General features: G+C 34.8%; 1 pseudogene; it reads left to right on the top strand.

Moving 5' to 3' along the window:
• Positions 1–6,860: 6,860 nt before the first annotated feature.
• On the top strand, positions 6,861–10,856 carry LOC149564508 (uncharacterized protein At3g49140-like; annotated as a pseudogene).
• The last annotated feature ends 1,844 nt before the right edge of the window (positions 10,857–12,700 follow it).

Below are 12,700 nucleotides of genomic sequence, written 5' to 3'. Positions count from 1 at the left end.
CATGACTGTATCTGTTTTCTCACTTTATTCCTGATCCTCCTTCAACTATTTTCCTCACTCACTCTAATGATGTGAGTAAATTATGGCAAGAGTGGTTTGGCCATCTTAACTTTTGCTATTTGCATTAGCTCAATTGACAGAGCATGGTCATAGGGTTGCCTTTGGTTTAGTTCTCAGGTAGTGTTTGCCAAGGTTGCATTCTTGGTAAGCATCCTAAGTAAAAGTTTGACAAAAGTAAGGCATGGAGAGCTTCACAGATATTAGAGTTAGTTCATAGTGATTTGGTTGGTCCATTTCAACATCCTTCTTTCAGCAGGGTCTAATATGTCCTCACATTCATTTATGACTTTTCTTGATATACTTGGGTGCACTTTCTCAAATAGAAGTTAGAGGTATTTGATCATTTTCAGGACTTCAAATTTTTTGTAGAGAAGCAATCTGGGAAAGCCATCAAAGTTTTGCACATAGAGAATGGTGGTGAGTTTGTCAACCATCGATTTGAAAGATTTTGCACTTCAGAGGGGATTGATTTACAACATTCAGTTCCATACAATCCTTAGTAGAACAAAAGAATAGATCCTTGAAGGAAATGGAAAATTATATGATTCACTCTAGATCTTTTGCACCACAGTATTGGGCAGAGGCCATTAACTATGCTTGTTATATCCATAACCATGTTCCTCACCAAGCCTTGAAGAGAGTTACTCCTTTTGAAGCTTGGAGAGGTCGAAAACCATTAGTTAAGCACTTTCGAGTTTTTGGCTCTCCTGCATGGGCCCACATTCCTGCAAAGAAATGCAAGGCCTTGGATCCGCAGAGCAGACCTTGCATGTTTGTAGGTTATCCTGATGCTGTGAAGGGTTATCAATTGATCTACCCTATTACACACAAGTTGTTCATTGAGAGGAGTGTTCAATTTGAGGAGGGATCTTCAATCACTTTCTATCACTTCTCCAACTCCTACTTTGACATTAGAGTCACTTGGGATATATGAAAAATCTTTTGATGAGTTAGATTCACCTGAATAGTCTTCTACCTCCACTTTTGATGCAGAGAGTGATTTAAAGAACTCACCTCCTTCCTCTCCTAGTCATCATTTAAAGATTAATGATTCCCCTCCAGATTCTCCATCTTTAGGTCCACTTTAAGCTAGACAGACCTTGCAGTCTGCAGGTGATTGGGTTGGGGATCCATCAAACACTAGGAAAACTCATTCACAATTCTAGGATGCTCCACATGTCTTCATTGCAACTGCCTCATATCCATAGTCCTTTCATGAGGCTTGTGGTATTCTTGAGTGGGATACAACTATGAAGGAAGAGTATAGTTCCTTGATGAGGAACCACACTTGGGATCTTGTCCCTCTTTCTAAGGGAAGAAAACTTGTTCGATGTAAGTGGATCTATTGGAAAAAAATTTCAACAGATGGGTCAGTTGACAAACACAAGGCTTGGTTGGTCGCCAAAGGATTCTCCCAGGTTCTTAGGATTGACTACTCTAAGACTTTTGTGCCAATTGTCTGAATGAATTCCATTCGGCTTGTTCTTGCCATTGCTGTAGCTAATAATTGAGAAGTGCATCAGATGGATGTGAAGAGTGCTATTCTTCATGGTGACCTTCATGAGGAGATCTACATGGAGCAGCCACATGGATTTCTTAAAAATTCTTCACTTGTGTGCCATCTTTAGAAGTCTCTCTATGGCCTCAAATAGGCTCCTCGGGCCTAGTATGCCAAGATGGACTCCTTCCTTCTATCAGTCGGGTTCACTTAGTGTCATTCTGATCCTAATGTCTACATTCTGCAACAGGGTGATTCACTTCTATTTTTGGTTTTGTATGTTGATGACTTGCTGATCATAGGAAATTCTTCACCCACCATTAAGGCTATCAAAGTTTCCCTTTAGGACAGTTTTTTCATGACTGACTTGGGCTTGTTGCATTACTTTCTCGGGATTGAGATCTTTCAGTCTCCTTTCGAGATCACCATCACACAGTCCAAATATGATCTCAATTTACTCTTGAGGTTTCATATGGCTGACTATAAGCTTGTTCTGACTCCCTTTCTAGAGTCAAACTTGAGGCTCAATGTTCTTCTCCACTTGTTGATGTCACTTTGTACTGCCAAATTTATAGGAGTCTCATTTATTTGACTCATACGAGACTTGATATCTCATATGCTGTAGGCATGGTCTCTCAATTCATGCAGGAGCCTCATGGGCTACACTGGAAAGCAACCAAGCGGATCCTTCACTACATTCAGGGTTCTCACAGTTGTGGGATTCACTATGCAACATTTATTGAGCTTGATTTGGTGGGTTACATAGATTCAGATTGGATGGGTGATTCTCGGGATCACAAGTCTGCTTCAGGTTACAACTTCTCACTTGGTTTAGGTCCTATTTGTTGGTCAAGCAAAAAGTAGTCTGCTATTGCTCTATGGGGTTGTAAATGCCACTACTGAGGCCATTTAGCTTCAACATCTTCTCATCGAGTTTGGTATCCAAATTAGACAGTTGTCAGTCATATTTTGTGACAACTAGAGTTCCATTCAGATCTCACAGAATCCAGTTCATCATCAATGGACCAAACACATAGAAATCCACATGCACTACATTCGAGAGCTCATCCATGACCATGTCATCAACCTTCACTATTGTCCAACTTTCGAGCAAATTGATAATATCTTCACCAAACCCTTCACTAAGAGCAAGTTCCTTCATTTGCAAGCTTTGTTGGGTGTGCGGGATGCTTCATCTTTTGGGGGTCCCCTTCCTCTCACTTGGAGTCCAAACTTTTTTTTGGGGGGGGGTCTCTTTTTCTCTCTCTTTTGGGAGAATTTTATGTACATGGGTACCTCATTAGGCTTGACTTGCTAGGACCCATTTCTACATCCACCTAAGCTTTGCTTATGGAGGGGTGTTAGTCTAGTTTTTTAATTTCCTAGTAGGTTATTTTATTTCCCTACATTGCCTGGTTTTTCCTACACTTTTAATAATCTCGCTTAGGTTAATAAAGCATGTCTTATTAGGTGAATGGTTAGGAGGTGTCACTTTCCTACATGTGAGAATCCATTTTCTATCTTGGAAAGATACTTTTCTATCTTAGTTTGATAGATGGTTGTTTCTCATTGGTTGGTGTTGCCACCTTCTCCCTCTTCCAAGCCTATATAAGCATGCTACCTGGCTTGTATTTGCATCTCTTAATGCTATTTTACTTCTAGCATTTGCATTACTCTCTTGGAGACTAACTCTGTGTTGCTATTTTTATTTTTTATCATTTGCATTCATAGTTTAGATATCTATTCTTTGCACTAGTTTTTTGGGTTATTAATCTTTTCAGATTCTAACAATTATTAATATGATTTATCTACCATTTTGATATACATGACACTAAAATGACCGTCAATTTTTTTTTTAAATGCTAAAAAGTTTACATTGATAAATGCTTCCATTGTAGAAAGTCTCTTGGTGTAATAATTTAACAGATAATATTAAATTTAAATATCTCATATATTAGAAAATTATAAATAATAATGAGTAATATATGTAAAAGTCTCTAAGAAATATTTATAATTATAAACTAGTAATATATGTGTGTGTGTGTGTGTGTGTGTGTGTGTGTGTGTGTGTGTGTGTGTACATACATATATACATATATATGTATATAACACACACACACACACACACACACACATGTATATTGTTACTAAAATTATATACATGCTAGAATTTTATTATAAATATTGCCGAAACATCCATATAATTCATTTTCTATTCATTTACATTTCATCATTTTGCAATCATACAAAAATCATGAGCAAAAGGAGATACAATGTTCATTGTATAAATCATCAACTGATATGTACAATTTTCAGTTTTACAAAGTATGAAATGAATGGAAAAATGCTGGAAATGAGAAGTCTCACACAAGCCGTGAGCCTAACTACTGTCTTTCATACATATTGAGAACAAGAAAAATACAACACATGAAGATAGAATCAAAGATAACTAGTCATTACCTTTTCAACTTTTGATTGATTATATAATCTTCGATGACGCTCTTGGTCCAACACTCAATCTAGTGGATTTCGATCTTCGTTCTCCTGCATGAGAATATAAAATTGAGTTAGATCTTAAAAGATCTAAGCAATGATTGATTACTGCAACTATGTACTCACACATGCAATATATTTCCTATTTCGAATACATATAAAAAATAATCATACTCAAACAACAAAGAGCAAAAAATGTAATGTTAAAAGGACACATTAATTCTAATATGAAACCTTTCATTATAGTCGATAACAAGTATGTTGATTTTACAAGGAATAGATGTAAATCACAAAAAGGCAATTTATGAGAGTCATGAGCCCGTAACATGAAAAAAAGCACAAGGAGCATTATGATGAAAATAAACAACAATATATGCAGCGGTCCTTGTAAACTCATCAGTGATTACAATAAATGCATCAAAATACCTTTCAGATTCAACAGTGGCGACTTCAAGACTTTTTCGCCTTTCATTTTTGAAAACCAACAAATCCTTTTCATGGCTACTAAAGCACCATAAAGACATCTAATGGAGGCCAAAAGAACTAGAGAAACCCTTTAGATTCTTCATCGAGTAAAAGAAAAATGAAGATTTTTTAGGGTATTCGAACCTTTTTTATTCCCCAAATTCCTTTTTATTGTCTTTGAAGTCTGCATGTTTATTCATGAGTTTTTATTTCCTTTTGGAAGTATTTGTATTTATGTTGTGGGGGGGGGGGGGGGGGGGGGTGAGGGGGGGTGGTTTCTCTTCTTTTACCTAAGTTTGTCTTTTAATGTTTCCAAGTCTTTTTTTTTTGTATTCTTTTTAAACATTGTAAACTAATATTTGCTAAAATAACATTTTATAAGTTATTTATGCTATATTATTATTATAAGAATACACAAATGTGTACAGAAAGTCATAACTCCATGTCTATTTGTGAAAAGCGACATTTGCCATAAGATGGAGTTGTCATTATGAGCATTTAGATTAGTGTGGAAATATGTGGAGAGGATATAAGACTCATTAGTCGAATTTGACTTTGCCATGTCAGTTTGGGGGTCTTTATGACCAGTTAGAGCATTTTATGGACAATTGAAGATGAGTCATATGCATCATTATGAGTTAGTGAAGTTTTTTCAGGGATAGGAGTTCATTTTTAGAAGTTTCTAAGCCCTCATTTCTGGGCTATCTTTTTACATTCGACCCAAGTGCTGGGATTGTATTTAGTGAGTTTTTTCAACTCATTTTGAGAGTTTTGATTGTGGATAGAATCTTTTGTGACTACTTCTGAGTCCTTAACTTTATTTGTAGAGTTTGTAATTCACTGTGGAAGTTTAATACAGGTGACAATAGTTGTGTTTATGCTATTTTGTGTCAATTTTTTAAACCTTATTTCTTTCTGCAATTTTGTGTGTAGTATCAGAATGATTTGATAAAGCAATTAGTGAACTATTATTGTTCCTTATTATTTTGTCTCGTTCCAACAACTAGTTGTAGAGGAGTAAGTCTATTTGCAAGTTGAATCTGTGTTTTAAAAGGTGAAATTGGTTAGAGAGAGGTATCTGTATTCCTCCTTTTGCTAGATCATTCTTCAAACCTTATTAAAAATTACTTATGTAAATCTTTACAGAAAAAAGTGTTTTGTTTCTACTTCAAGTAGTTGAATAGTCCTTCTCTGTCATTTGTAACCTAAACTTTCATATCACTTTTGGTGTATCACCCATTTCTTAGTTTAGGTTGTAGGTTTTAGGTTTATTTTTAGTAATTTCTATCGCTTTTCCCACATGTTTAGATTAGGTTTATGGAAATGTCACTGAATATTCGATAGGAGCCAGCCTAGAAACTAGAGGTTTCACTTCAATCACTTGTCCCACCAAGAAGTGATTCCAATATTATGCCAGAGTTATTGAATTTTTTCAGTTCAGTAATGGGTGCAAATTTTGGTACTTAACAGATTTGGCACACCCAGTGGGACTAAAGAAGTCCAAATTTTAAATTTTTATATTGATTTGATATGCTATCAGTATAGGACAAACCTAGAAGAGGTTATTTTGAAGTATATCTGGCAACTTTGGAGAGAATATTTACTGGTTTTCAACAGATGCAATTTCTGTTATGAGAAAGTTCAGCCTAGTTTCTTGTTAGGTTTTCATGGAAAAATGTATTATTACTCTCCATTTCATAATGGTTCTTTGTTTTCACCATTTCATGAACCTCATCAACAAGTTCCATACATTTACCACCATCCCACCCCTGTTGAATTTGCATGGCAGCATGCTTGTAAACAACACATAAGGGTCATCCTCACAATCCTGAGAATCAATCCAAGGCTTTTTCAAATATAAATCTGGATGATTTATGTACAAGTTTCCAGCAGCAAGTGAGGTCTCTAGACCAAGAATATGAGTACAATATGTAGCAACAAAACTTTCACTATCAGTCTTATTTGCATCAACAGGAGGAGGAGGCTTAGGCTCATCATGATGAAATACTTTTTCAAAAAAATAGAGTGAAGGAGGAGTAAATGAGATTGCTACTTGCACGTGTACAAGAGCTAGGGGCTCGATCAATAGTCCATTTTCCCGTTCATCCGGTGAGTGAAGAAGTTCCTAACCTTGTGATTCCAAGTTTTAAGGTAGAAAATTCTTCTCAATCCCCAACTCAATTTTTGAAGCCAGAGGTTCCATTTTTCAAGGCTCATAGTTTGGCTAATCCAAGACAACATTCTTGGAAGAACCCTTGAATGAGCCTAGACAACCCAGTCATCTTGTTAGTTCCCCTATTCAGTCATGTCAAGAATCTGTTAGTAATCAAAATGTTCAACAAATATGGCCGCATTGATGGACCAGGTATCCCGATTATGAAATGCAAAATCTTGTCAAGGATACCCCATGTGAGCCAATCCAAAGTCAAGAGATTCAAAATGTGGTCACTACAGCTCATTCAGAACTACGGAATGGAGAAATAACTATGGAATCTAGTTGGGACAACAATTTTATGAACAACATGATGAAGTAACTCCATTAGTTGTAGGAAAAGACATAGGTAAAGAAGAAACCATTATGTGTTTCTTTGATGAGTTACCCTTATTTATAGAGCAAGAGGGGGATTATTGATGTTCAAAACATATCCATCCAAGCTTTGCAATAGAAGGACATAAAGGATGAAATTAAACTTGATAAAGTATCCACTTAAGATATGAATAATGACGAGGTTCTAGGAGAGGAGTGTTTTGATAGCATTATCAAAGATTTATGTGAAAATCTTCTTGTTGAAATTTTAGGGTGTGAGCCTATTGAAGAAAGCCCTATATTGGAAAACACTCTTCTTGAAAACTTTCTACCTAAGTTCTAGTTTGAACCTATTATTGAGAACGTTCTACAAGTTCATAGCTTAGATAAGCTATTGAATGTTTTGATAGAAGATGGCAAGCCTCTAACTCAGGGGAAGGAAATGATATGGCAAGAAATTATGCAGGGGAATCATGATGAACCACAACAAGGAACCAACAGGTTAACTGCAAAGTTTATTATCTCTAGAAGCTGCTCCATTAGGCACTTAGCAAGAATGTATGCCAACCACAAAAAAATCGTCATATTTGTGTTCAAACATGAATATTCAAGTGAAGCTAAAGCTGAAGGTGAACTTACAATCCAGCAAAGAAAAGCTCAACTCACTTATCTACCCCTGAACAATGGAAAGAAGAATCTATTGGTGGAGGTGAGTCAATATGTTTATGTTCTTCAAGAGGTAGTGCATCAGTTCTTTACAAAATTGCATGTACTTCATTTCTTATTAGCTGTCCTCGTGCATGTCAAGTATTATATCCTAAAGAGGAAGGATAGCTATTTTAACTATCCAGTGAATAGATTTGTTTGATCATTTTTTGTATTGTTAGTTTAGGGTAGGTTAGGTGTTTCTTTATTTTTTCTGAGTGCTATCCAAGCACATGTTAGTTTTTGTTTTCTATCCTAGGTTAGTTTCTTGTTTTGTAGTTTTAGGTCTGTCAAGTTTTTGGTTTATGTTGTTAAGCTATCATATTCCACTCATTTCATTTATGCATGCATCAATGTATGTGTTTGAACGTCTACTTGTAACTAGTACACACATACATATGCATATATATACCACTGCAATATACATATCTAGTTGCTAACCATACATATATGCATATCCATGTATCTATTGCATACATGCATCCATTCAAGTCATGCATTCATTCATACATAACCAAAATGGTCGACTATGAAGGTTTTGACTCCTAAATACTTGAGTTTTGCCCCTACATATCTGTCAACCTAATAAGAGTCTTATTAAGCTCATGTGCATGCATTCAAAACTAAACCAACAACTTTAGAAGTTACATCGTGTTAGGTCTAGGTGCTAGGAATGCATAATTTTAGACTCCATGCCCAATGAAACTGGTCAAATTCTAGTAAACATACATATAACAAAGGTCAACAAAAATGTTACTAAAATTCTACACATGCTAGAATTTTAGTTTAATAGAAACAAAAACATCCAAATCATTCATTTTCTATTCATTTACATTTCATCATTTTGCAATCATATAAAAATCATGAGCAAAAGGAGATAAAATGTTCATTATATAAACCATCAACTGATATGCACAATTTTTAGTTTTACAAAGTATGAAATGAATGAAAAAATGTTAGAAATGAGAAGTCTCACACAAGCCGTGAGTCTAACTACTGTCTTTCATATATAGTGAGAACAAGAAAAATACAACACAGGAAGATAGAGTTAGAGGTAACTAGTCATTTCCTTTTTAGCTTTTGATTGGCTATATAATCTTCGATGACACTCTTGGTCCAGCCCTCGATTTGGTGGATTTCGGTCTCCGTTCTCCTACATGAGAAAATAAAATGGAGTTAGATCTTAAAAGATCTAAGCAATGATTGATTACTGCAACTATGTACTCACACATGCAATATCTTTCCTATTCTGAATACATATAAAAAATAATAATACTCAAACAACAAAGAGCAGAAAATGTAAAGTTAAAGAGACACATTAATTCTAATATGAAACTTTTCATTATAGTCGATAACAAGTATGTTGATTTTACAAGGAATAGATGTAGATCACAAAAAGGTAATTTATGAGAGTCACGAGCCTATGCTCGAACTTCATAATGTATTCTTTCAAATATCACAGAATGGGATAATTCAACACTCAGTCAGTTACTCCAGAATATGATGAAGATTCTATATAACTTGCTGTAGGAAGGTTCAATGTGGAAAACAAAAACTTTATTTTAGTTGATGTTGTCATATTTTCAGATGGTATCACAACTTTGCAAAAGAATATTTCCAACAATTTTGTAAATAAGGAATGAGTTTTGAATATCTTGAATTTAGGAGCCATTGATGTCCACAGACAAAATGAATTTGCAAAGAAAGAGTTGATCTCAAAAGACTCAGAGTCAAGTAGAATTCATGATAAATTAGAAAGAACATTTTATAAAGATTTGGTTAAAGTTATAGAGGCATCAGATGTCATTGCGGAGGTTCTAGATGCTAGAGATCCTCTTGGATCTTGATGTATAGACATGAAGTAGATGTTATTGAAGGCTGGGGCTGAAAATCATCTCATTTTGTTGCTTAATAAAATAGATCTTGTTCCTAGGGATATTGCAGAAAAATGGCTCAAATATTTTAGAGAAGAGCTACCAACTGTAGCTTTCAAGTGCAACACCCAAGAGTAGAAGTCAAATTTAGGATGGAAATTAGCTTCAAAGATCAAGAATGGTGACTAAAGAAACAACAAATCAATGTGTAGAGAAAAGAGAAGACTTGGAGTGTTATGGATTTAGTGACTTGCTTGCTTGCATAAGGAATCCCAATATTACACTCACAACTATTCATTTTGTGACTTTCCGTAAAAACCTCAACAAAATCTTGGAGACCGCTATAGATTTTACAGCTAAAGAATTGGACCTAGTTAACACTTCAAAGTTTGTAGACCATCAAGGGTGGTAGTTTGACAGTGCTTTCCCAGGGTTTAGAAGATTTTGGATGGTCTCAGTTTGGTTCCCAAATTAGCCAAAAAAGAGCATCTTATGTAGGGAACATCTGTATACTTGGAGGTAGCAAGCCAACTAGTTACATTAGTTGTGGCTGTAGAAATCCTTTCTTTGGATCATTTGACTACCATCTATTTGCCACACCAAAGAGGGGTTTGTGAACAAAGTTCCAAGTTGCTGCAAATTATTTAGATTCAAAGTCTAATTCTCTTAAGCTCAAAGGAGAGCTTGGCTACCATCCCTTGGAAGCACTAAATGATTATGAAAATGTTGAGAAAGGAGAATTAAAGTTGAAAGATGCTGAAATTGTTAGAACTATTCTTGAGGTTAATCATAAAGCAACACTTATGTTTTCAAACGCAACAGATGATGAACTGGAGGATAGAAAATTCTAGCCAGAAGTAGATTATGTGACTAATGAGCATGGAGAGATATACCTTGAGGTAGATGATGATCAAGATATTTTGCAAAGCCTTAGTATCGACAATATTCCTGTGAATGTGTTCATTGGACTGGATGATTTATGACATTTTAATGAACTTGAAACAACAATGCATAGAATTAACAATGAATATGATATTGAAGCAATCAATGACATTGATATTGAAATTGAAGATGACTTTGAGACTTTTATGAGGAGTGGATTTCTTTCCTCGAAGAGGAGTTAGATTTTTTTGAGTCATTAGGAGATTGGGTGAATCTGGAAACCATGTGTTACATTCATCCTATATATTTTTCTAGGAAGATGGAAGAGGTGGTATCTACCAATGATTTATAAAATGATAGCTGAGGAACCTACCATGCACCCTTTGAAACGTATAGCAAGGTTGCTGCCAACAAAAAAGAAATTTGAAAAAAACCATAAGAATGCATGGTAACAAGCATAAAACACAACAACAACATAAAGAAAAGCACGAGGAGCATGATGATGAAAAGAAAAAACAATATATGCAATGGTCCTTGTAAACTCATCAGTGATTACAATAAATGCATCAAAATACCTTTTAGATTCAATAGTGGTGGCTTCAAGACTTTGTCACCTTTCATTTTTGATAATCAACAAATCCTTTTCATGGCTACTAAAGCACCATAAAGACATCTAATGGTAGCCAAAAGAACCAGAGAAACCCTTCAGACTCTTCATCGAGTAAAAGCAAAATGAAGTTTTTTTAGGGTATTCGAACCTTTTTTATGCCCCAAATTCCTTTTTATTGTCTTTGAAGTCTACATGTTTATTCATGATTTTTTATTTCCTTTTGGAAGTATTTGTATTTATGTCGTTGGGAGCGGGGGGGGGGGGGGGTTGGGCTTCTCTTCTTTTACCTAAGTTTGTCTTTTAATGTTTCCAAGTCTTTTGTTTTTTGTATTCTTTTTAAACATTATAAAATAATATTTGCTAAAATAACATTTTATAAGTTATTTTATGCTATATTATTATTATAAGAATACACAAATGTGTATAGAAAGTCATAACTCCATGTCTATTTGTGAAAAGCGACATTTTTCATAAGATGGAGTTGTCATTATGAGCATTTGGATTAGTTTGGAAACATGTGGAGAGGATATAGGACTCATGAGTCAAATTTGAATTTGCCATGTCAGTTTGGGGGTCTTTATGACTAGTTAAAGCAGTTTATAGATAGTTTAAGACGAGTCATAGGCATCATTATGAGTTAGTGAAGTTTTTTCAGGGATAGGACTTCATTTTTAGAAGTTTCTAAGCCCTCATTTCTAGGCTATCTTTCTGCATTTGACCCAAGTGTTGGGTTTGTATTTAGTGAGTTTTTTCAACTTATTTTGAGAGTTCTGATTATGCATAGAAACTTTTGTGACTACTTCTGAGTCCTTAACTTTATTTGCAGAGTTTGTAATTCACTGTGGAAGGTTAATATAGGTGACAACAGTTGTGTTTATGCTATTTTGTGTCAATTCTTTGAACCTTCTTTCTTTTTGCAATTCTGTGTGTAGTATCACAATGATTTGATAAAGCAATTAGTGAACTATTATTGTTCCTTATTATTTTGTCTCATTCTAGCACCTAGTTGTAGAGGAGTAAGTCTATTTGCAGGTTGTAATCTGTGTTTTTAAAGGTGAAATTGGTTAGAGAGAGGTATATGTATTACTCCTTTTGCTAGATCATTCTTCAAACCTTATTACAAATTACTTATGCAATTTTTTACAGAAAAAAGTGTTTTGTTTGTACTTCAAGTAGCTGAATAGTCCTTCTCTGTCATTTGTACCCTAAAATTTCATATCACTTTTGGTGTATCAACCATTTCTTAGTTTAGACTATAGGTTTTAAGTTTATTTTTAGTAATTTCTACCCCTTTTCTCACAAGTTTAGATTAGGTTTATGGAAATGTCACTGAATATTCAATAGGAGCCAGCCTAGAAACTGGAGGTTTCACTTCAATCACTTGTCCTACCAAGAAGTGATTCCCATGTTATGCCAGAGTTATTGATTTTTTTCAGTTCAGTAATGGGTGCAAATTCTGGTACTTAACATATATATGTATATATACATGCATACATATATGTATGTATACATAGATATATATGTACACACACACACATATACATGTATACATATACACACACACACATACACATAAAACTCAAATA

This window comes from Cupressus sempervirens, chromosome 3 (assembly GCF_028749045.1).
Source record: "Cupressus sempervirens isolate cs-2001-9-10 chromosome 3, ASM2874904v1, whole genome shotgun sequence".
NCBI lineage: Eukaryota > Viridiplantae > Streptophyta > Pinopsida > Cupressales > Cupressaceae > Cupressus > Cupressus sempervirens.
Note: the sequence above shows the minus strand (reverse complement) of the source record. Positions and strands in the feature narration are given on the sequence as shown.